The sequence below is a fragment of the Salvelinus fontinalis genome, chromosome 31 (genome assembly GCF_029448725.1).
Source record: "Salvelinus fontinalis isolate EN_2023a chromosome 31, ASM2944872v1, whole genome shotgun sequence".
Classification (NCBI taxonomy): domain Eukaryota; kingdom Metazoa; phylum Chordata; class Actinopteri; order Salmoniformes; family Salmonidae; genus Salvelinus; species Salvelinus fontinalis.
The window spans coordinates 46,396,598-46,407,665 of record NC_074695.1 but is presented as its reverse complement, the minus strand read 5'-3'; positions in this window follow the sequence as shown (position 1 = coordinate 46,407,665).

The window sequence follows — 11,068 nt, the reverse complement described above, 5'->3', positions numbered from 1 at the left end:
TCTAGTGAAAAATGGGAATTCAATTATGGATCTATGAAAGCAATCTACATGACAAGTTATATAAAAAAAAAAGGTTTTATAGGAACTCTTAACCAACTCAAATGTGTTTCAACTGAGTAACATCTAATAATATCACTATTTTCTGAAATCAGCTTTTGCTACCTTTTTTTGCTTTAAACGTATACTTCAGATACGTTCTTCGATTCCTACAGATTATGATATATTTCACAACGAATGAATTATTCTTCATGTCAGGAATTACTTTGCCCTTATGTTGTTGATAGTGCATTTCTAAGGAGTTAACTTGAGTGTTCCATACAATGTCACTACCTCCTACATAGAAATGGAGCTCAGTTGAAAGCAGCAGGCTTGTGGGCTTATGGGATTCCTGTTTTACCCGCTCGACTACATGAAATGCTCTTGGAAGTGTTCCAACAACAGATATCATTCATGGTGTTATTCTTCAATTCACCACGGACAAAGGCACAAAATACAAGGGTATCATGTCTTGAAATTCTCCCCTTTTTTGGTGAGCTGATCCTTTTTAGGTCAAGGTAGAACATTTTCTGTAATATGATAATCCTTTTTCTGTCTTTGACGTTTGCTCACACACTATTAATAATCAAGTAAGAACACCTTAGGGTGTTGAGAGTAATTGTATTCAGCGAGTTGAGAATACTCCCCTAAAAAGATTAAGAGGCAGAAGTAGAGAATTATCGCAGATGATCTAAAAGCCTAACAATTTACTCCTAGGAAGAAGATACAAAACAGATCCACAAAAATATGTGACATCTCAAACCATTCTTTTTTTTTTTCATGAGGAAATGAAATGAGTAGTTTGGTCCTTGTTACTGTAAATGCACAAAGAGAGAGTGGAAAGCGTACACAAAGAGAGAGTGGAAAGTGCAAATCAGACTGGAACAGACAGAATATTGTGTTTATGATGCTTCATCCCACTTCTCTCCTTCAGAGAACACTGAAGTACTGTTCGGCCGTACTAACCACGATGGGCCATGGAAGAGTAAGGATTCGAGAAATAGGAATCTCCAAGTCCCGCGGTTCTATTTACAGCTTCCAATCAATGTGAGCAATTGTTTTTTGTTTCAATGTATTGTTACATGAAATAAAATGCTTTGTCTATTTTTTTTAAAGATATTCAAAAGATATCATAATTATTTTTAGCGTTTGTGATTTCTCGCTCACAACGGCACCCATCCGAGCCCTCTGTTCTAAACACAACCGTGTTGGGGGAAACGTGTAACTCACACACGAAGCAGACAACTCTGCTGATGTATGTACTATAAGTGTAATCTCTATGTTGTAGGGCGGGGTTCCCCAACTGCCCCCCCAAGTTTACTGAAAAAAAAGTCAAATAAATTGTGGAATTTGTATTGTTGGACATAAAAGACTGTGAAAACACCAGGAAGTCAGCTCCAAGTGATTTTAATTTAAGAAATCTGTTCCCAAGTATTCCCACGCATAATAGAGAGACACATGAATTACACATATGTAAGCAAGGTTTGAAATGATTCTGTTTTAGTCAAACTACTGTATATCTGGTTGGGCTTCTTGCGGTCAATTTGCAGTCTATAAATTTCCGTTCCAGAAAAAATCGACCCGCGGCTGAATCTAGATCCCTGGTGTAGGGGATAGAGGCAACGTGACCAAAGCGGAACTCGCTGGCCCTGGATTTACCCACTCACAGAGCCCACTCGCATCCAGTGACATCATTGTTATGGTAGCCTGTGTGCTGGGATTTCAAGGCCTGAGGCACGGCTCTGATTGGCTCAGCCAGCTATTCCATACCGTAAGCACCATATGGCCTTGCATGAGTGGGATACCAGTCATTCCCACCAATGACCCAGGTCTGAGGTCTGGGTTTACATATACAGGAGCGATAGCCTGTGTTTTGTGTTGGGTCTGTGTACGTCTGAGGAATGCGCCCTTAAACAGTACAGATCGACCCTGTCTTGTAAACTCTCACCCTCTATCTAACATTAAGGTGCTTTCCAAGGAGGCCCCACTGTCCCGCTGAACTTTTCCACGGAAAATTGCAGTAATCATTTGACTAGAGAACTCTGTTTTGCCGTTCTTGGTGTGTACAGTTAGTGTACATGGCCCAGGTGGGATGGTGGATTTGGTCATGGAAACAGTGGCTTCTGGCAGATGGCATCCTCTGTCTGCCTCTCGTATTCCATGTGGCTACACGACCCATTATTCTCAGGGCCACCACACCCTTCTCTTCCCTCTACATCGAGATCTACGTCTCAGAAACAATTTTGTGTTCGCTTCGGAAAGAGATATGACAGTAGATAGGGGGGATATCTCTCTTGAAAAGTTGATGTTTTCTTATCTCAAAAAACTTCCTGGAAAGATAAGACACTTCCTGGTTAGATAAGGACCCGCTAGGCACAGACGTCAGTTCTTACATTTGGTTGAGTTGTCAACTAAAGTGATTTCAACGTGTAATCAACAAAACATTTCACCATGACATTGTGGGAAAAAAAGACAAAATGCCCTTATGTTGATTACTTTTTACAAATCTAATACATGAGCTGAAATGGAATTGTTTTAAGATGGTCATACCATGGATCATTTAGCTATTTGATTTTGAAATGTAGGACCTTTTATCTATCAAAAATGAATAAATAAAGCATTTTTTCATTAAATATTGAATTTGGCCTTACTACTATAGCCCATAGCCTATAGCATTGAATAACACATTCATAATGGCAAAAAAAATACGTAAAAAAGTATGAATAAGGAATAAGGTTATGAAGTGTCTGTCCTATATCTAGGAGATGTAAACTCAACAAAAAAAGAAACGTCCTCTCATTGTCAACTGCGTTTATTTTCAGCAAACTTAACATGTGTAAATATTTGTATGAACATAAGAAGATTCAACAACTGAGACATAAACTGAACAAGTACCACAGAAATGTGACTAACAGAAATTGAATAATGTGTCCCTGAACAAAGAGAGGGTCAAAATCAAAAGGAACAGTCAGTATCTGGTGTGGCCACCAGCTGCATTAAGTACTGCAGTGCATCTCCTCCTCATGGACTGCACCAGATTTACCAGTTCTTGCTGTGAGATGTTACCCCAATCTTCCACCAAGGCACCTGAAAGTTCTGGGACATTTCTGGTGGGAATGGCACTAGCCCTCACCCTCCGATCCAACAGGTCCCAGACATGCTCAATGGGATTGAGATCCGGGCTCTTCGCTGGCCATGGCAGAACACTGACATTCCTGTCATGCAGGAAATCACGCACCGAATGAGCAGTATGGCTGGTGGCATTGTCATGCTGGAGGGTCATATCAGGATGAGCCTGCAGGAAGGGTACCACATGAGGGAGGAGGGTGTCCTCCATGTAACACACAGCGTTGAGATTCCCTGCAATGACAACAAACTCAGTCCGATGATGCGGTGACACACCGCCCCAGATCATGACGGACCCTCCACCTCCAAATCGATCCCGCTCCAGAGTACAGACCTCGGTGTAAAGCTCATTCCTTCGACGATAAACGCAAATCCCGTAGGTGACGTTGTTGCCAGTGATGTCTGGTGAAGACCTGCCTTACAACAGGCCTACAAGCCCTCAGTCCAGCCCCTCTCAGCCTATTGTGGACAGTCTGAGCACTGATGGAGGGATTGTGCGTTCCTGGTGTAACTCGAGCAGTTGTTGTTGCCATCCTGTAGCTGTCCAACAGGTGTGATGTTCGGATGTATCGATCCTGTGCAGGTGTTGTTACACGTGGTCTGCCACAGCGAGGACGATCAGCTGTCCGTCCTGTCTCTCTGTAGTGCTGTATTAGGCGTCTCACAGTACGGACATTGCAATTTATTGCCCCGGCCACATCTACAGTCCGCATGCTTCCTTGCAGCATGCCTAAGGCACGTTCACGCAGAAGAGCAGGGACCCGTGGCATCTTTCTTTTGGTGTTTTTCAGAGTCCGTAGAAAGGCCTCTTTAGTGTCCTAGGTTTTCATAACTGTGAACTTAATTGCCTACCGTCTGTAAGCTGTTAGTGTCTTAATGACCGTTCCACAGGTGCATGTTCATTAATTGTTTATGGTTAATTGAAAAAGCATGGGAAACAATGTTTAAACCCTTTACAACGAAGATCTGTGAAGTTATTTGGATTTTTACAAATTATCTTTGATTTAACAAATTTTTTGGAGTTGCCACAAAACTACCTCCATACTTCCATTTACTTTTTAAACCGGTACCGGTTACCTTCAGGCGCGTCCCATGAGACTTTTGGCGGTTGTAGAGGAAAACGGAGACCAGCATCTCTAGTTTAAATGGACGGATTCTGACGGGGATTTTTTGTATTGTGTTACTTAGATTGACAGTCAATATACTCTAGATACATAGAAACTATGTGTTTATTTATTTTTTAAATGGTATTATGTGCCTGTCATTGTTACGTGTCCTGTCCTTATAAGTTATTGATGATGCATGCTGTGATAAAACAATTTGCCAAGTTGGGATAAATAAAGTAATACTCTACTGTACAGTAGATACATTGTGGATGCGGATACAAGACATTCATACTAAACTACAAGCTAAGTATAGACACCAAGTTGTAGGCCTAACTCAAAATGTAGCAAAGAGCACAGACTTAGAACTCTTACTGAACAAAACACTTTCATTCTCTATTACTAAGATCTGTGGAACAACGTTATAGAAATGAAGTTGTTCAAGTCACCTCATCTCATCATTCGCTGATGAAAACCTCGTACCATTCAAGCTTCTCCTAAATTAATGAAGTATATCATAATTGCACGATCAACACTTTCCCATGGTAGATTTGAACGTCGGCGTATGTGTTGATGTATCTACACGGTATTGTGTCTCTGTCATGAAGGTTATCGAGCTTGTTTCCAAAAGAGCTCAGCTGATTATCAGCCGGGGAGAGTGTCTCAGAGATACCACTGGAAAAACATAGAGATGAAAAGAAGAATGTGCCAGTGTCAGCCTTAGCATATGTGCAAAAAAATGAGTTGAGACTAGTCTTCAATATGTTGACTCTATGTGTTTTTTGAGTTTGGAGATTTGTATTCTTAGACTCGACAATATCACGAGAATTTCTGAAAAAACAAATAAATAGAGGTTTATGTCCCTTTTAAACAGCCCTGGGATGTTACACAAAACACGAGCATGATATGTAGGTGTCCATGCACCCTAGTTCTGCCATCCCCATTTTCAAACACACTCCTCCATCTCTGTGTGGGAGAGTCCGTGCTAATGCTAAATCCAGAGTTTTGGCTCGTTCCATTACAGAGATGGAGGTGGAGGAAGCGATGCTAATGGCCTTATATGTGATTCATGAATTCAATGGAATTAAACTGTAATCCCCCAAGAACAGGAAATAATATAGTGACGACAGTGCATTACATTCCAATGTGGTGCATGTATACGGTCTTCGAATTAGTTGTGACTCGGGGAACCCTGGAGATTCTCAAGGAACACCTGGAGCTCCTCAAGGAACCATTGCTTGTCAATGGCTTCTATTTGCCCCTTCGGTTTATTGAGGGGTTCTTGGAGGAACCTTGAATGGTTCACTGTAGCAACGGGATCCTGGAGGAACCCTGGAGTGGAGGCGGGGGTTAGTAAGGGTGTTACTTCAAGATAGATAGCTTTTTTGGCCACCCGTTAGCATAAATGCAATTCCTGTTAATCTGTTCTGGTGTATTGTCATCACATGTTAAGGTTGAAAATGGACAGTCTTGTAGCTTCAATGAGTCTAACAGAGGTGTATGAGTTCCTCATAAAAATCCCAAAATTGGAATAGTTACCACTTTATTACTCTATGTAATCAGCAATGGTATTAATATTATATTAGAATATGTAATATGCTAAATTATTCAAGGACATCTTTTATTTGCAGTGTACAAACTTTACATGACGAACAGGAATGACATTTACGCTAAAGGGTAGAGAAAAATAACTTATCTGTAAGCCACGCCTCCAATAAGCCAGGCCTCCAATCTGATAGGCTGCCACCTCTACAATATATTATTAAAACGGTTAAAAATGTAAAGGTTCCGGGTTTGAACCTTTACACAGGGGTTCCTCGAACACCCTTTTCAGAACTCGAAACGCAACACAAGAGGTTCCTCCGTGCACCTTTGAAACGATGGCTAAAGGATGTAAACGCAACGCTGACATAAACGACGTGATCTGATTGGCAGGAGAAATGTGACTGTTCAACTCCTTGCTGAATTTGTTTTGTTGGACCACTGGTATTATTTCCTCATTGGCAGTGCACAGGCAATTGGTGAGAATTATTTCCCTGGTGTCTAGTAGCCTACGTGAGGATTGGTTCCGTATGACCCGGTTCATCAAATATGTTGATGAGAATACTTTCAGATCACATGCAGCTTTAAGGCCTAATTCAGCCTCTACATCTCCATCCTGGCTAACTAAGATAGGCCAAATCAACACGAGGCGGGGGGAAAAAACCTGTCATTCTGCATGCTTTTCCAAACTGTGAGATTAGGATTATTCTACATTGAGAGAACGTCTGCCTTCCACTGGCAAAGTGTGACCAGGGGAAAATCCTCCCAGTGATGACGGCATAGATTCAAATGAGATTCTCTTTCACACTGGAAAAGCTCAATGGTCTGACACAGAACCGGGAAAGAATAGAGCATACATCGGCTCTCTACTCATTTATTCTCATGACTAAAGTGAATATCAGATCATTGTTGTACTGGTGTACAAGTGACAGTTCTAAAATGAATAGGCTTTAGGAATACTCTAGAATGTCAGAAAATTAACATTAACATATACTATTATCCCATTGGTCAGAGCTCACTTTAAAATGTGATTTATCGCTTGGAAACTCTCCAGGTTCAGTGAAGGATAAACAAATAAGTCAATTATTCCAGACATGCTTGTACCATTGAGTCAGTGGCAGCTGTGAGATTATCTAATAGTCAGTCAATGTGCTGAATGGGAGGCCTGTGGATGTGCGTAACCACAACAGGTGTGGAGCAACATGAAGGGCTTCTGATCTCAGTCTCTTTCACTCTCTAACACACGCACGCACGCACGCACGCACACACACGCTCACAATCAAACACACACAGTCACACACATACTGTACAGTCACAATGTCGACTCTCTCCTTCACCTTCCCCCTCTCTCTCTCCCTGTCCCCCCCTCTCTCTTCATCTCCTTTTCCCCCTTCTCTCGCTCTCTCCCTATAACCCTGTCAGTCTCAGAGCACATCTGCTTCCCGTGCCACCACTGCTGAGCAAGCAGTGATTTAACCTCTGCTTCCCTTCGCTAGTGATTACAACAACATGACAAAAATACTCCACTAATCTCTTTGAGTACATTCACTGAAACATCGCAAACAAGGCAGGACAGAGGCCATATACCTGCTTAAGAAGCTTTAATGTGCCAAGATGGATAATTAATGAATCAATGATGTCATGACACACAGAAGTAAATCATGTTTCCGTTCACATTAAATGCTCTCACACAAAGTCTAGTACCTTAGCAGCCTACACTAACATACACTACATGACCAAAAGTATGTAGATACCTGGTCGTCGAACATCTCATTCCAGAATCATGGGCATTAATATGGAGTTGGATCCCCCCTTTGCTGCTATAACAGCCTTCCCTTTTCTTAGAAGGCTTTCCACTAGACGATGGAATATTGCTGCGGGGACTTGCTTCCATTCAACCACAAGAGCATTAGTGAGGTCAGGCACTGATGTTGGGCGATTAGGCCTGGCTCGCAGTCAGTGTTCCAATTCATCCCAAAGGTGTTCGATGGGGTTGAGGTCAGGGCTCTGTGCAGGCCAGTCAAGTTCTTCCACACCGATCTCGACAAACCATTTCTGTATGGACCTTGCTTTGTTCACGGAGGAATTGTCATGCTGAAACAGGAAAGGGCCTTCCCCAAACTCTTGCCACAAATTTGGAAGCACAAACTCATCTAGAATGTCATTGTATGATGTAGCGTTAAGATTCCCCTTCACTGGAACTAAGGGCCTAGCCCGAACGATGAATAAGAGCCCCAGACCATTATTCCTCCTCGACCAAACTTTACCGTTGGCACTATGCATTCAGGTAGCGTTCTCCTGTCATCTGCCAAACCCAGATTAGTCTGTCTGACTGCCAGATGGTGAAGCGTGAGTCATCACTCCAGAGAACGTGTTTCCACTGCTCCAGAGTTCAATGGCGGCGAGGTTTACACCACTCCAGCCGACGCCTGGCATTGTGCATGATGATCTTAGGCTTTTGTGTGGCTGCTCGGCCATGGAAACCTGTTTCCTGCTCCCGACGAACAGTTATTGTGCTGACGTTGCTTCCAGAGGCAGTTTGTAACTCAGTAATGAGTGGTGCAACCAAGGAAAGACGATTTTGCACTTGGCGGTTCTGTTCTGTGAGCTTGTGTGGCCTACCACTTTTTGGCTGAGCCGTTGTTGCTTTTAGACGGTTCCACTTCACAATAACAGCACTTACAGTTGACCGCGGAAGCTCTAGCAGGGAAGAATATGAAAGTCACTGAGCTCTTCAGTAAAGCCATTCTATTGCGAATGTTTGTCAGCCTCCAGTATTTATGCTGCAGTCGTTTATGTGTCGGGGGTCTAGAGTCAGTTTGTTATATATGGAGTACTTCTCCTGTCTTATCCGGTGTCCTGTGTGAATTTAAGTATGCTCTCTCTAATTCTCTCTTTCTTTCTCTCTCTCTGAGGATCTGAGCCCTAGGACCATGCCTCAGGACTACATGGCATGATGACTCCTTGCTGTCCCCAGTCCACCTGGCCGTGCTGCTGCTCCAGTTTCAACTGTTCTGCCTGCGGCTATGGAACCCTGACCTGTTTAACGGACGTGCTACCTGTCCCAGACCTGCTGTTTTCAACTCTCTAGAGACCGCAGGAGTGGTAGAGATACTCTTAATGATCGGCTATGAAAAGCCAACTGACATTTACTCCTGAGGTGCTGACTTGCTGCACCCTCGACAACTTCTGTGATTATTATTATTTGACCATGCTGGTCATTTATGAACATTTGAACATCTTGGCCATGTTCTGTTATAATCTCCACCCGGCACAGCCAGAAGAGGAGTGGCCACCCCTCATAGCCTGGTTCCTCTCTAGGTTTCTTCCTAGGTTTTGGCCTTTCTAGGGAGTTTTTCCTAGCCACCGTGCTTCTACACCTGCATTGCTTGCTGTTTGGGGTTTTAGGCTGGGTTTCTGTACAGCACTTTGAGATATCAGCTGATGTAAGAAGGGCTATATAAATACATTTGATTTGATTTGATATAGAGATTGCATGGCGGTGTGCTCAAATTTTATACACCTGTCAGCAACGGTGTGGCTGAAATAGCCGAACACACTAATTTGAAAGGGTTTCCACATACCTTTGAATATTCAGCGCATTTGTAAAGTATTCAGTGCATTTGGAAATTTCGCTTTGTCATTATGGGATATTGTATGAGGACTTTTTAGTTTATAAAAAGTCATTAAAACAAATTTTTCAACCACTCCACAAATGTCTTGTTAACTAACTATAGTTTTGGCAAGTTGGTTAGGACATCTACTTTGTGTATGACACAAGTCATTTTTCCAACAATTGTTCACAGACAGATTATTTCACTTATAATTCACTGTATCACAATTCTAGTGGGTCAGAAGTTTACATACACTAAGTTGATTGTGCCTTTAAACAGCTTGGAATATTCCAGAAATTTATGCCATGGCTTCTGATAGGCTAATTAATATCATTTGAGTCAATTGGAAGTGTACCTGTGGATGTATTTCAAGGTCTACCTTCAAACTCAGTGCCTTTTTGCTTGACATCATGGGAAAATCAAAAGAAATCAGCCAAGACCTCAGAAAAAAAACTGTAGACCTCCACAAGTCTGGTTCATCCTTGGGAGCAATTTCCAAATGCCTGAAGGTACCACATTCATCTTTACAAACAATAGTAAACAAGTATAAACACCATTGGACCACGCAGCCATCATACCGCTCAGGAAGGAGAGGCGTTCTGTCTCCTACAGATGAACGTACTTTGGTGCGAAAAGTGCAAATCAATCCCAGAACAACAGCAAAGGACCTTGTGAAGATGCTGGAGGAAACAGGTACAAAAGTATCTATATCCACAGTAAAACGAGTCCTATATCGACAAAACCTGAAAGGCCGCTCAGCAAGGAAGAAGCCACTGATCCAAAACCGCCATAAAAAAGCCAGACTACTGTTTGCAACTGCACATGGGGACAAAGATCATACTTTTTGGAGAAATGTCCTCTGGTCTGATAAAACAAAAATAGAACTGTTTGGCCATAATGACCATCATTATGTTTGGAGAAAAAAGGGGGAGGCTTGCAAGCCGAAGATCACCATCCCAAACGTGAAGGGCGTGGGTGGCAGCATCATATTGTGAGGGTGCTTTGCTGCAAGAGGGGCTGGTGCACTTCACAAAATAGATGGCATCATGAGGTAGGAAATTATGTGGATATATTGAAGCAACATCTCAAGACATCAGTCAGGAAGTTAATGCTTGGTCGCAAATGGGTCTTCCCGATGGATAATGACCCCAAGCATACTTCCAAAGTTGTGGCAAAATGGCTTAAGGACAACAAAGTCAAGGTATTGGAGTGGCCATCACAAAGAAGTGACCTTAATCCTATAGAAAATTTGTGGGCAAAACTGAAAAGGCATGTGCGAGCAGGGAGCCTACAAACCTGGCTCAGTTACACCAGCTCTGTCAGGAGGAATGGGTCAAATTTCACCCAACTTATTGTGGGAAGCTTGTGGAAGGCTACCCGAAACATTTGACCCAAGTTAAACAATAAAAAGGCAATGATACCAAATACTAATTGGGTGTATGTAAACTTCTGACCCACTGGGAATGCGATGAAATAAATAAAAGCTGAAATAAATCATTCTCTCTACGATTATACTGACATTTCACATTCTTAAAATGCAGTGGTGATCCTAACTGAACTAAGACAGGGAAATTTTACTAGGATTAAATGGCAGGAATTGTGCAACTGAGTTTAAATGTATTTGGCTAAGGTGTATGTAAACTTCCG